The sequence below is a fragment of the Rattus norvegicus genome, chromosome 18 (genome assembly GCF_036323735.1).
Source record: "Rattus norvegicus strain BN/NHsdMcwi chromosome 18, GRCr8, whole genome shotgun sequence".
NCBI classification, from domain to species: Eukaryota; Metazoa; Chordata; class Mammalia; order Rodentia; family Muridae; genus Rattus; species Rattus norvegicus.
Genome location: NC_086036.1, coordinates 52,546,107 through 52,561,019, shown reverse-complemented (window position 1 = coordinate 52,561,019; position 14,913 = coordinate 52,546,107). Strand labels below are relative to the sequence as shown.

General features: G+C 43.3%; 1 protein-coding gene and 1 pseudogene across 3 annotated transcripts in view; both read left to right on the top strand.

Moving 5' to 3' along the window:
* The window catches only part of Marchf3 (membrane associated ring-CH-type finger 3), a 152,030-nt gene that overhangs the window by 26,302 nt on the left and 110,815 nt on the right, over nucleotides 1-14,913 (top strand). The window lies entirely within an intron of this gene.
* The window catches only part of LOC134483030 (small ribosomal subunit protein uS3-like), a 58,304-nt pseudogene that overhangs the window by 21,919 nt on the left and 21,472 nt on the right, over nucleotides 1-14,913 (top strand).

Genomic DNA, 14,913 nt, shown 5'->3' with positions numbered 1-14,913 from the left:
TGTCAAGTGAATGGGCTCAGAAGCATCTGCTTCTCTTTCATCCTTCCTGCTCCTCCTTTCTGTGTGAGATCTGTGTGGGCCCATTACATTTATCTGAGCATTTAGAAGTATGGAGAGATCTGAGAGCCTTTGGCTCAGTTGACCTCTAACTCATTGACTGAATTACTTAGTCACCCAGACCAACGGACTCTGTGGATTAGATCTGATCTGTCATTCCACTTCAGGCCCTAAAGTTGTTTCTCCTCTCAGGGAGAAGCAGTGGATGAGAGCAGGCATTTGAGGGTGGGGAAGCCTAGGAGACACGTTTCCTTGTTGAAGGAAGATTGATGAAGGAGTTATGCTAAAGGGGAACAGAAATAGCACAATCAAGGTTGCTTAAATGATATTAAAGGTCTCTCTGAACTCACTAGTGAGAATTTCGCTTAAGATCATGAATATTAAAAGATGTGTAGCAGCCCTCAGAAAACTGAGCTTTAGCCTGACTTTAAGGTATTGTTGCTATTTTGCTTTGTTACCGTAATTTGGCTTTGATGGGACAGGCAGATCCTACCTGCTCTAGGGAGAAGGCCAAAGGGACAATGCCCCATTCATTATAACTTCAGCATTAAGGCTTATAATCATAGAGGCCCAGTATATTTGATGAATGGAGATGTTATACCATACATACCATACGGAAACACATAACTTCTTTTGAAACTATACTTTTCCTTGAGGCTACCTCAAAGTGGCCAGGTACCAGGCAGAATATCAAAGACTAGTTAGCTTGAGAGACATCACCGAGGTGACTGATGGGACAGTAATACTGTCATAGAGGTGAATTGCTGACTGGGAGCAGATCAGTGTGGATCAAACCAAAATGTCAGGGAGAGAGTAGGCTTGGGGAACAAGGATAACGTTTGAAACTCGGAAGCACGAGATGAAGGACTTAGCTCTTACACAGATTCCATGTCTCCAAGGGGCAGGGCGTTCAGGAAGTTGTGCTGGGCTGGATGGTTCTAATGGATTCACTGAAAGCTGGTTAGGGCATAATTGCCATACAAGTGGGCATGTATAAGGAAACAGAAGCCTGCCATCTGGAAAGGGGGAAAAAGAGGACATGTTGCCCACACCGTCTTATTAAATAAGAAGTTCCTATACAGTTGGCAATATTCTGTTTTTGCCCCAGCTGAGACCCAGAGCTTTCAGACTTGCCAGTATTTCAGGATCAATATAAAAATTCCTGTTGTTTTGCTGACTTAGGTATTCACTGAAGGATTGTGTGGGAGGCGGACCTGAAAAGCAATTATGTGGAAAGTACAGTATGCGGTGTCTTCTGAGGGCTGATGAGGAGGAACTGCCAGGGACCTCTGGGGCTTTGGCATGTATGTTCTAGTCCTGATGTGTGTGACATGTGCTGATTCTCCAGTTCTCTGTCAGGTCTTCACTCCTTTACTGTTGTGTGCTCTCTCTCTCTCTCTCTCTCTCTCTCTCTCTCTCTCTCTCTCTCTCTCTCTGTGTGTGTCTGTGTCTGTGTCTGTGTCTGTGTCTGTGTCTGTGTCTGTGTCTGTGTGTGCACACATGTAGAGGTCAGAGGACAACTTTAGGAGTCCATTCTCTCCTACCATGAAGTCTGGGGATCAAACCAGAGTCATCAGACTTGGTGCAGCAAGCTTTTATTCCCAGAGCCATCTCGCCAGTCATCTTTTCATTGTAATCTATGCCTTAGAGCTTCCTCAAGTAACCTCCACAGACTTGGGGGCTTGTCTGTCTCCACGAATCTCCATGTGTCTCAGTTTGTTGTGACACAGCCTGAAGATTGACAGGGAGGGAGGGTGGTACAGGGAAATAAGTGAGATTTCTGTCGTTTAAATGATGGATTTCAGCAGACTATCTTTATGATCATTTTCCAACACAATCGGCTGTGCTTCTCGGTGATTGTGATACTTGGAGTCTGGTTAATTCCCCGAGTCAAGTCTACCCTGTCAGTGTCATCAGACTGATGTATCAAGTGGACAAAAAACATTATGGCTGGCCTAACATAAGTTCTCAAGAGAGAATGAGAGGAGAGATGGGGCTTGAAGGAAGGAAGGAAGGAAGGAAGGAAGGAGAAAGAGAGAGAGAGAGAGAGAGAGAGAGAGAGAGAGAGGATGAAAGAAAGAAAGTATCCAGTCAATTTGAGGTAAAGCGGGTTTAGAAGATAGCCTACTACAGGTTGGTTACAGCATTCCTATTAGAAACAGGAACAAAGGGCTGGAGAGATGATCAGTGGTTAAGAGAACTTCCTTAATCAGCGTTTTTTCATTAAAACTATTTCATCATGACTTGAGTCGCATTATTTCCATCTTTAAAGTCTTTGTTCCAAAGCCATATATGTTTATGACTGAAAGGAATTGGGATTTGTCAATTACAAAAGGATTTGGGGATTCCATCCCCCCCCCCCTATTTCTGGTACTGATTCCAAAACAGAATTGAGAAAGGCCTTACATCTATGTGTTTGGATTCAGATCCTCAGGAGTGAGGTTGAAGAATCCAGACTCTTTCTCAAGGATCATGTCAAGCAGATTCACTGACTCTTGGTCAAATCACTGGAAAGGACATACATCTTATTCCCCAAACTCAGGGATGAGAAAAATCAAAAGCCAGGTACAGTGGTACCTACCTATAAACACAGCTTCAGGAGGCTGCAGCTAAAGGATTGAGAAGTCCAGGTTAGCCTGAGATACATGAAAAACCCTGTCTACCACAAGACCTACAAAGTCAACTAACCTGAGCTCACTGGGGCTCACAGAGACTAAACCACCAACCACCAAAGATCATACAGGGCCTGGACCTAGGCCCTCTACACATGTGTAGAGAATGTGAAACTTGGTCTTCATGTGGGTCTCCTAACAGTTGGAATGAGAGCTGTATCTGACTCTGTTGCTTACTGTTGGATCCCCTTCTCCTAATTGGCCTGTCTGATTGGGCCTCATCGGGAGAGAATGAGCTTATTCCTTCTGGGACTAGATGCTCTAGAGGGGCGTGGTTCCCAAGGGGGCCTTCCCCTTCTCTTTAGAGAAGGGGAAGGGGTAATGGGAAGGGATTTGTAAAGATGGGACTGGGAGGAGAGGAGAGAGGGGGCTGCAATCAGAATGTAAATGAAAAAATAGATTATTGAGGAAAAAGGAAAAAGAAAAACCCTGTCTAAAAGATAAATAAATGACAGATTCGTATCCATCTGTTAAACATGTAATCTTCTGGGCTGCTTCATCTGCCTTTATTAATTTCTTACCTCTGTCTTAGGTATACATATTTCCTTGACTCTGGGCAGTCGCTCACACATCCTATGTCTCTCACTGTCACTAGCCTGATATTAGTTCATCACACTGTTTAACAGTAAACCAACCAGTTCTCTAGCACCAAAATTCCTTTCTGGTTCAGTGGTTTCCATCCATGCCTGTGCCAAGAAATCTTGCTGTAGTACAGAAGGGCATCCAGTCTCCTTGGGCAGCATTCCAGCCCCTCTGGACTGAGTCCTTACCTTTCTGCCTTCCCTTCCTTGCCACATGAAAAGCTAACCGTGTATTCTTCCTGTCTTATTCTGCTGTCTACTTGTGTTTCTTCTGCTTTGGCATTCTGAACCTGTCCTCCATGCTACAAGGCATGTTCTCTCTGACTGACTAGCTGAATTGTACATTCATACCATGTCTGTTGCCTTTCTGCATCTAAACTTCTCACCACGCTTTAGTGTTAGTTGCTCAAGGATCGGACTGTAACATAGCAGTAATCACTATTAAACTAAGCTTCTTGGTGTGTGTGTGTGTGTGTGTGTGTGTGTGTGTGTGTGTGTGTGGTGTGTATGTGTGTGTGGCGTGTGTGTGTGGCATGTGTGTGTGGCGTGTGTGTGTGTGTGTGTGTGGTGTGTATGTGTGTGTGGCGTGTGTGTGTGGCGTGTGTATGTGTGTGTGTGTGTGTGTGTGTACATGGGTGCACATGCCCATAAACATACATGGAGAGGCCAGAGGAGGAAGATGGGTATCCTCCATCATCACTATACCTTATTCCTGAAGATAGAGTCTCTCGCTGAACCTGGAAACATCGTGTTTTACAGCTTGGCTGGCTGGCCATCAGACCTCACCAATCATGCTGTCTGTGCAGCCCTTGCTTCAGCACGGAGGTTACAGTCCTGCAGAGCCATGCACAGCTTTTATGTAAATACAGACCCTCACTTGGGGAGGAAGCACTCCTTCTCTCTGAGGCATCACCCCAGCCCTGAGCTAAAGTGAAGTCTGACTCTTCGCACCTATTAGCACTCTCACCTCTGGTTTTCAGATGGTGGTTCAGGCTAGCCCCAGAAAGCACTCATTAACATTCTTCATTATAAAGTGTAATTTTAAAAGCAAACTCAAGCAGGCACCAGTCTGTTCTCTGTGAGACTCCACCTTTGTGTGCTATTGCTGTGAGAAACAGCAGAAGATCACAGTGTATCCCATTAACTTCAGATGCTTGCAGAACATCCTGGATGAAGGTGTGGTTCTGCAGATACATGAATATGCAGAAAGAGGCCTGTGCTATTGGTCTGGACTGGAATGGGAAGCTCATAGTAGGTGATGCAGAAGATGTTTGTTCTAAAAGTCAAGAAAACAACTGGGTCAGATCATGCTCAAGGGAGATAATGTTCTGCAAGCCAGTCGTCTCCAGGATGCTCAATGAAGTGAGAAGTCATTGAGAAGTCACTGCAGTGTTAGGTTGGGAGGTTAGGTCTGAAGTGCTGGCTCCTGTTGTTTCAGTTACCCACACACATGCCATTAACAGATGACAGTGAATGCTCTCGGATTGCTTTTAGTAATAAACAGTTAGAGAAGGATATGAATCAAGTAGTAGACTTTTCTCTCCTGCCTCTCCTTCTCTTTCCTTCCCACCTATAGCCAGCAACCAATATTAGCATTTGCACGTGCTTGTCTCTAAGCGTGTATGCAGATGCAGTGGGGGCCTGTTACTCACATTCTTCCAAACTCTGTTTTAAACTAATTTATACTGGACACCTTTTTCTCTCTCCCCACTCTGTTTTTCTCTTACGGGTTCTGTTGAATTCACTATGTATAAATAATCAATTATTGATTTTAGGAGCTCTCTGCTGAACATGTAGGTAACATCCAGTTTTTGGTTAGCAGTGGTAATGCTACAGCAAAGGTCCTCCTGTATTTCACATCAGCGCTTTTCGTTGACGTCTTTCCATCAGGATATTGAAGATCCTGGATGCATGGTCCCTGGTAAGAGTAAGTGACCCAATCTCTCTCAAAGTGTGCCACCAAATGTGTCCTCTCCTCCCTTTTCTGTTTTTCTCAAGATCAGCTCTGCACATCCCCAGGCTTGGCCACAAGCAGTGCAGTCCCACCTGAGCCCCCTGCTGGAACGCCCTGATGAAAAGTGTGGGTGGATTGGAAACTAAAACTGTAGCAAGAATGAGTCATCAGGACCCCTTGCCTATGGTCCACTAAAAGTTTCTCTATTAAAGCTGCATAATGATCTCTTAATTGCCAAATCAGACAATCAGTTCTGTTATGCCAGCATTTTGACCATGCTGCAAAATTTACAATTGTTTATTATCCCATGTCTAGGGCTTCTCTTCCCCATTAATTGTAGAGTCTTTGAGGCTTAGGAAGAAATGCAGAGGTTTGAGGCTCAAAGACATTGAATTTGGGGGACATTTTTTAAATACCCATGATTTCCAGGTTCCTCCAACATAACAGATAATGAATTCCTGAACAAATGTGAACCGGAGGTATGCAAAGCAAAATGTCCAATCCCACACCTTAGCTGTTCTTGAAGGACCCAGTGTAAATTGTGCCTTCTGAGTCTACTCCAGCCCCCTCCCCTGGCTGTCTTGACAGTGTACACATGGGCCCTACTTCTAACCCATCACACTGTGTGTGTCCGTTGGCAGAGTCTGAGTAGCCATGGTAGCTGCTGAAGGCGAAGCCTTTGACTTGTTCATGTTGACAGCCCTTAGCATTTATTTCTGTACAGGTATCTCTCCATTATGTTTGACTGATTTATTTGTTAGGGAAAGGAGGGGGAAAAATAAAACTTAGATTTAAATCATAGCCATTGAGACAGTATATGTTGGTTTTGGCATATTTTTCTGTTAAAATATTAATTCTGTAGAAATATTCTATGAGAATTGTCACAAAATTAGAAGGTTCCCCCTTCGCTGTGTTATATCCAGACAAAATAATAAAGATTAATTTGCTTCATCATGGAAAGCACACACAGTGCACTCGGAGTCTCAGTGTGAAATAAGGCCTTGACTCTCACGATTGTAAAAGCATCTCTTGCCAGGCAGACTCTATAGAAAGGAATTAGGAGCATACGCAGCGTCCTGCAAATAAACAGCCCCTCAGTTTCAGAAAACCCGAAGCCCCCTGAAGAACAGACCTAATACCCTCCAGAACCATTGGCACAAGCTATTTGCATATTAGTGCACTAGGTGAATATCGTCAGAGAAGGACAGAGGTGCCTGGCTCCAAGATGCTACCACCTCCAGCTCTCAAGACAGGGGCTGCAGATCTGGATGAAGGTGGGAAGTTAACTTGTTTTGAGGTCTGCGACTCTCACACAGAATACTTTACACAGAGGTTTCATTTTGGTTTATTGAGATATAACTTACCTGTTGTAAAATGCAACCTTTTTAGTGTATGCTATGTACTTTGACAAATACATGTAGTCGTGTAACTACCAACATAATCCATAGTTTATCCCCGCCCTTTGGAGTCCACTCCTCCTGCACTACCAACCTCTGACCTAGTCCTTACGTTTGTTTGATGGTGGCAGAGGTGGTGGCGGCAGTGGTGATTTGCTGTACTACAGCTCAAATCCAAGGTCTTCCACATGGTGAGCAAACATTCTAGCACAGAGCTACATCTGCGGCTATCTGACATGTTTTCTAACTCTGGTGTTCTCCCTTTTCCAGGGAGTTGTAATCTTGGGGTCATATGTATCCTGGTTTGAGTCTGGCTTCTATCCCAAAGCCTCTTCATCTGAAGGGTGCCCATGTTGTCGTGTATAACAATAGGTACTTCCTTTTCTATGTCTATGTGGTATTCCACTGTGGATCTATTTACTCTTTATCTGATGACCAGCTATAGGAAACTGGATTGTCTCCGGATCTGGATCACTATTAATAAAGCCACAGTAAAGATTCACATAACTTTGTGTTCTTCTGCTTTGTCGAGACAGGATGTCACAAAGTTCAGTCTGACCTCTATCTCAACCATGTAGCTAAGGGTGACATTTAACATCCCATCTCCCCACCTCCACCTCCTAATGCTAGTATCTCAGGTGTTCACTGTCACACTCTGTTTATGCTGGGAATGGAAACCAGAGCTTCATGAATTCAAGACATGGCCTCTGTATCTGAGTTACACACCCAGCCCTGCAAGCTGTGTGTGTGTGTGTGTGTGTGTGTGTGTGTGTGTGTGTGTGTGTGTGTGTGTACATATGTTGGCATTTATTTTATCAAGATACCAAGAAATGGACTGAGAAGTCTAGCAGATGAATATCAACTTGCTTATTTTCAGTAGCAGGGATTAGATGCAAAGTTTTACCAGTGAGCTTCCCTCCCAGCTCTTTCTTGAATCTTTATTTTGAAACAGGGTCTAAGTTGTCATGGCTAGCCTCAAATGCACAGTCCCCCTGTCTCAGTGCTCTCAATAGCTGTGATTATGTGTGTTGGCTAATTCAAGTCTAATTGGCTAATTAAAAAAGGTGGAGAGGGGTATGGGATCACACACCCAAGTCAATCCTGGGGAGTCTGAGCAGGAGTATTAAATAAAAACTGGAGTAGGGTGAGGAGAAACTTCTGACTCTTCCAACCTCCTGAACTATTTTCAATTTCTATAATATTGGTGAAAATCAGAAGGCCCATAATTAAGATGTGACCACCTATGCTACTTTAGGCCATGTCAGTGGGATCCCGTGTTAGATTAAAGCTTTACTTGGGTTGTGTTGCATCAGCTGCAACCTGGAGGGGAAGTAGGATGTGGAAGAGGGTGATAGACCCCATCCCAACAGTTTATGCATTTCATTTACATGCAGAACTTCTTTGCTTCCCTAGAAATGTTTAAAGAGTGTTTGAGCGTCTGGTGAGCCTGTGCCCTAACATTCAGGGGAGATTGGAAACGCTTTTCAGATGAACTAGGAAAATCTACTGGGTCTCATCAAGATTTCCTAGGCCCTTCAGGGAAATCACCAAAGTTGTAGTGTTGATTGCCTCTGAAGATGTTCTGTATTGGAAACTTGAAGATGGACATTTTTTAACAGAGTGATATTTCCAGGATACATTCAAATTCTCCTTTCCCTGGGAACACAGTCTATTACCTCCTCGTTGGAAGATTTTCAGATTCTGCGCACTGGGATGCTTTGCTTGTTAGACACCTTCTCTTCTGTGTTCAATGTGCTGTCCTTATTCATTTTTCTAGTTTGTGTTCTTGGTTACAGTGATAAAACAGAGAGCAAAACCAACTCAAGGAGGAAAGAATTTATTTGGTTCATAGTTCCTCACCACAATCTGTCACTGAGGGAAGCCAAGACAGGAAACTGTAGGCAAAAACTGACACAGAAGCTATGGAGGAGTACTGCTTACTGGCTTGTTCCCTGAGCTGAGCTTCCCACATCTATGACTAATATAAAATAATAATAATAATAATAATAATAATAATAATAATAATAATAATATCAACAACAACAACATGTCCTGCATACTTGGCTATAGGCCAATCTGACGGAGGCAATTCCTTGACTGAGGTTCCCTCTTCCCAGGTGTGTCAAGTTGACAACACTAACAAAGTAGTTAAAATAGAGGGGTCTGGGCATGTCTTCTACACCTGCTCTTGGCACTTTGGCTTCTATACCTGATCTAGGAACTGAGATCTTAACCCAAGAAGGCTATGTCTGTGTGCTGTCTTGCTTTTATTATAGTCAGCATCTGCTATACTGAACAAAGAAGTCAGCTCAAAAAACTATCTGAGTGGAAGATCTCATCTTCCTGTGGTTTGTTGTGGGTTGTGGTGACTTGATCAATCTAGTCAGATGGCTGTCAAAAACAAGAAGAAAAGAAGATAAAGGCTTGGGGATCCTCTGTGTCCCTTGGTAACTTTCAGAGTTCTACAGTAACCAAATCAGCACCCTGACTTGGAGATCTTGGTAGTAACCTCAAAAGCAGTTAACTAAACCATGGTGCTAATAGCAAAACAGTGAAGGAGCCTGACTAAGAAAAATGTGCAACCTAGGCCACAGAACTCTGGGACTTTTTATAGTTTTCTCACAACTGTGCTTTAGCCAAATAGAAGGGAGTGGAGACAACAACTGGAAAATTCTTATTTTCATTGGGATTTTGTCTCAGGGAAATGCACACTCAAACACCTGCCTATGAGCCACAGTGCAATGTGTCTTCTTCCCTGCCCACTCCCAGAGCTGCCATGGGGGGAGAGACTCAGACATCACTGCTGGGTTCTTGTGCTCCGGGCTAATTTAAGGTTCTTACTTTACGGGTGTCATCTCGGACAGAGTGGTAAAGACCAAGAAGTGAGAGGAAGAGACCTGTTTTGTCCTCAGCTCTTGATCTCACTACAGGAGAATGTTTTAGAGCTGGGCTGTCAGGATGTGAGTGCTAAGGGAAGTTGGAAGAAACAATCACAGGTTTTGATTTTACCAAATGCCCAGTAGTTTTGGAACTCTTCACCTGGTATTAACCAAGCCTACCCAATACTTTCCCCTTTTATTGTCTAGTAAATTGTTTTCAGGCTGCTTCTGTTTGTAGACCTAGTGAGTTGCCCAAGTTTTTATTTTCCACAAGGCCTCAAGAACCAGTTGGCAGAGCCTAGAGGTCATTCCAGAAAAGAACAAAAGAATGAAAATGCCTTTGAGCCTTATTGGGAGGCATATGGAAAATTCACAGGGGAGTTCACTTGCCAAGGGAGGAATGCAGTGACCGTGCATACAGGGAGAGAAGGGTTGAAGAAGCCAAGGTACCACTTCATTTTAGTAAACACAAGTGGATTTGACTGCAGAAGACACCAAGGGGTGGTCATAGGAAGTGATGCTTAATTATCACTGATGAGCCTGAAGGATAATATTAAAATATTAGTACTGATAGTACTGATGAAAGGGTCCCTTCTTCTAAATGTGTTACAATGTATGGTTTGCTGTATGATAGGAAGACTCACTGAACACTCCACACATCTCTCCCCCTTCTCAGCCAGAGGGAGGCTTAGAGATGAAGTTCGTGTCCTCGTTTACACAGATAGCTTTCAGTGCCCTGGCACTCATCCTGTAATGAGAACCGTGCCATCATCAGGAGGAAAAAGGCAACTAACTTTTGATGACTTTGGATCCCGTGTATACAGTTATAATAATAAAGACTTGATTTAGAGTGCTCTTCAGACTTTGGGCCATGAATGGTGTATGATGAAGTAATTTTCTACTTTTAGGGTATCGCACATTCATTTAGCTCGATAAAGTCGTCGAGACTCATAGACTGGTGCTGAAACTACAGCAGAAAGTAAACAAACGGTTGTGATCATGGCCCACTATTCAGAAATACAGGGCTTTTAAAAATTGATCTCCAGTCCCTTCAAACTGGCAAAAGGTAATTCTCGACACACTAAGGTAGCTGCATCCTAGGTGTGACCTCCTAGTGAGATGATCACAGGACCTGGCTGTCCTATGATTTTAAGGTCAAGGTTTAAAACTTGTGGTTGTAATTTTTCAGCCTGTATCCACTCACCCCAGATTATAGTCCTTGGAGTCCTGTGTAATGCAGGCTGAATGATCAAGGAAATGACTACATTAACAAGGCAGGGTTTAATGTGTATGTAGTCGTTGCTTTCCATTGAGAGAAGAGCTGAGTTGGGATTAAATAGTAAATTATGATTTTACTTGGGGGAAATAGGAAAAAACCCTAGCTAAAACTGAGCATAGTTTTTCAGATTACTCCATTTCTCAGTTTTCTTTCCATTGCTGTGATAAAAACCATGACCAAAGCAACTTGGGGAGGAAAGGGTTCGTTTTACCTTCCAGCTCCGGATCCTGGTCCATCCCTGAGGGAAGCTATGCAGGGCCATAACATGGAAGCAAGAACTGAAGCAGGCATCAGGGAGGCTCTCTGCCTGCTGACTTCCTCCCCAGAGCTTGTTCAGCCTGCTTTCTTATACCATCCAGGACCAGAGGTGGCACTGACTCCAGTGGGCCAGGCCCTCCCACATCAATAATTAATCAAGAAAATTCCCTACAGACTTGCCTACAGGCAATCTGATGGCAGTGTCTTCTCAACTGAGGTTCCTCTCTTCATATGAGCTGATGTCACGCTGACAGACACCTAACCAGGAGACCTTTCAATTACGATTTGAGTACCTTGTGCTTGGTGTGTTCCCCTACAGTGTCGTAGTTTGTTCTGCAATGCCTTTACCATTTGAATATAGCTTATACTTTAGATTTTGGTTGCTATCTTGCCAAAATAAGTGTTGCTGTGTTTCGAGCTTGATTTTTTTTTCTCTCTCCCTCAAATTGTCTTCTTTTAAAAATCAGTTTAAAAATCATATTTCTGAGTCATAGCCTGTATTTTGGTATAAAACTTGGTCTATCTTTTACTCTTCATTGCTTCTATCCGGGCAACTGAGACCTCTGGATAGTGAACACGGAGTGCAGTTAACTAAATCCTGGCCAGCCCACTCGAAGCCCTTGCACTTCAGACACATGTAATCCCTGATGTAAACTCTGTCTGAGCTCCTAACTATATTTGAGTCCTTGTCTTCAACACAAACAGCATCTGGGCATTCTGGGAATTAAGAGCTCATGTTGTTAATCTGTGTGGCATCCTGGCGCATGTATCATTTGCATCTTATCTTTGGTGTCATCTCACAAATTGTAAGGCTTTAATAACAAAGATATTTTAAAGCTTTTTGCATTTGTTAAAAAAAACAAAAGCCTCACTAACACTCTGGAGAGTTCTGAACAGGAGGGAAGCCACATACCCGGAAGGATGTGCTGTGTCACGCCAAAGAGAAGAGTTGGCAAACTTGCGTGGCCCCCAGGTTTCAAGTTCTTTGTTGCATAGCTGGCCCATTGGTGGCCATTCTCTGAGATTCCCTAGTCGCTCATCACTTTCAGAGTCCCGCTGGTACCATTTTTCCTAGTGCTGTTTGTTACTCAAAGAAAAAACAGTCAGGGCTTCTCAATGCTGAAGAGAGGTCTCGGGCTTCCATTATTGTTCAGTGTGCTGCCAAACCGGTGGGATTCAAGTTCACACTATGGGCTCGTGTAAATTAATCATGGAGTAATCCCTTCGCTGCTCTACTGAACTGCCTTAGAGTGTTCTGTTTCAAACAGCTATGTTACTTGGTTAAAACAATGTTAAATTAAAAAACAAGATCTCCCTTCGAGGGTCTAGTGAGACAGCTTGTGGGTAAGAGTGCCTGCCAGCCACATGACCTCAATCCCCAGATGAAAGAGAGTACTAACTCCTACCAGTTGTCTTCTGACCTCCACAAATGAGCTATGGCCCCCTTGCCCAGGATGTTTGTCTCTGATAATACAGTCTGATGTAGCTTAGTAGTAATAACTTGGCCAATGATAACAACAAACAGCCAGCTTGCGATTTGTTTCCTTACATTATGTTTTGCCCCTCCTAGTTGGCATTTATTTTTTATTCAATTGGTCATTTTATGCCTTGATAAAGAGTTTTAAGCCTTAGCATCCTGCCCTGTCCACTTATGTGGTCTATCATAACTCTCCATTCTGTTGGATGAAGCATGAATCTGACTCTTGAAATGGAATGTGAGTTTTTTCAGATTCTTATGTTTTCCGATATCCTGCTTCATGCCTTACTTGGTTTTTCTTTTTGATGCTTCTGTTTTGCTTTTAAATAAGAGTGGCGAGCTTTGGATGTCTATTCATATTTAATAACAAAGGGTTTGGTCTTATTTTTCTTTATAGATGCTGTGGGCTTCCCCGTGCTAGTCTGTATGTAGATGTGATTTCCTGTTTTTGTTGCCCATGACTAGGAAGTCTGTGGCGAACTTTGATCTTGTTCATTCCGCTGTAGGATCAACTGAGAGTAGGCTGGATTTTAGAAGGTCTAGATATCGGGGGTAAGCGTGTTTACACGTGCTCTGGCCCTTTAATTAATCTTTGTGCTTTGGTCTAATTTGGGACTTAGAGACAAGTCACAAAAACAATTTAGAATTTCTGTGCATTCCTCATTCAACTTCCCTTAATATTAATGTAATACCTTCTAGACATATTTTAAAGTTTCCTTAGAAATATAATTCTCTTATTTTTTTTCCCTCAAATACAATCCTGGTATGTGGGCCAAGACACATGAGAGGGCAGACAGTGAGAAATGTCCAAGGCCCAGTAGGCTTTGTGCAGACGTTGGTTCCCTCTTCTCTTTTCTACCCCAATTCATAATCCCAGTCTCCATTGCAGCTGCGCAGAGTGCATGGAGTGTCACGTGGTTCGGCAGCCACCCCCTACCCTCTCCATTTCCCATTTCTCTCCTGTATATTCTAGCCTTTTACATTGTTTGTCTGCCTCAGTCAGTTTTCTCCAGAGAGAGAACATGAAAACAAAAGACTGATAGAGCTCAGAAGGAGAGGAGAGGGGAAGGAGCTGACTGGTTGGTTTGGTTTGGTTTTGGCTCATCAGTTGTGTGAGCTGGGAAGCCCAAAATTCACGGGGTAAACAGACTCAAGTAAGAATTTAATCGTGCAGTCCTGAGACCCAGATCTATAGAGCACAGCAAGCTGAAAACTGAAGACTGTCGACGCTAAGTTTCCCCTCCACTCTCACTATTGTAGTGGTGGTAACTGTATATTAGCTCTGGACAAGTTGATAAGTATACCAGGCATTGCTGTTGGCTATGCACACAACATTGCAATGTAAATCTCTAAGGCATATTTATCTTATTTAACTAAAATTTCTGTCCATTGATTAATAACTTCCTATTCTCTGTGCTACAGTCTTGAGGCAAAATTATTTCACCAGGAAACCTCAGTGTTTGCTTTAAAACCATAAGCTGATTGCTTGAGGCCCATCTAGATTATGAGGGATAATCTGCTCCCAAGTGTTAATCACATTACAATGACATCTAGAGTAGTATTGATGGAACAGCCGGGTACCATGGTCCAGCCAATTTGATACGTCATGTGCTATCCTCTGCCGGTCTCTGTTGGGAAGTCTTCCTGACTTCTCAAAACTTGAACTTCCTTTCCTGACATTCCTTCCACTCGAGCTTCTTTAAATGTGACGTTTTCCCCTGTTTAATGTGGCGGCATATTTTTGATCCCAGCACTCGGTAGGCAGAGGCAGGCGGCCAGCCTGATCTACAGAATGAGTTCAAGGATAGCCAGGGCTACACAGATAACCCCTGTCTCAAAAAAAATATGTGTGCATGCATGGGGGAGAGAGAGAGACAGAGACAGAGACAGAGACAGAGAGAGACAGAGATAGAGACAGAGACAGAGAGACAGGGAGACAGAGAATGATAGTTTTGTATCAATGCTACAGAAGCTAAAGTCATCTGAGAGGCAGAAACTTCAATTAAGAAAATGCCTCCATAAGACTGGGCAAGCGTGTAGGGCATTTTCTTAATTATTGATTGATGGGAGCCCAGCCCATTTGATGAAACTGGGTTCTATAAGAAAACAGGTTGTGCAAGCCAGCCGTCATAGCCCCTCCATGATCTCTGTATCAGCTCCTGCCTCCAAGTTCCTGCCCCGTTTAGGTTCCTGTCCTGATTTCTTTCAGTGATGAACAGGGAAGTGCATGCCACATAAACCCTTTCCTCCACAAGTTGCTTTGGTGTTGGTATTAGCAATAATAACCCTAAGACAGTGTGTATACACATATATATATGTATATATATATATGTGGTCTGTGTACAGATGCATGCACATG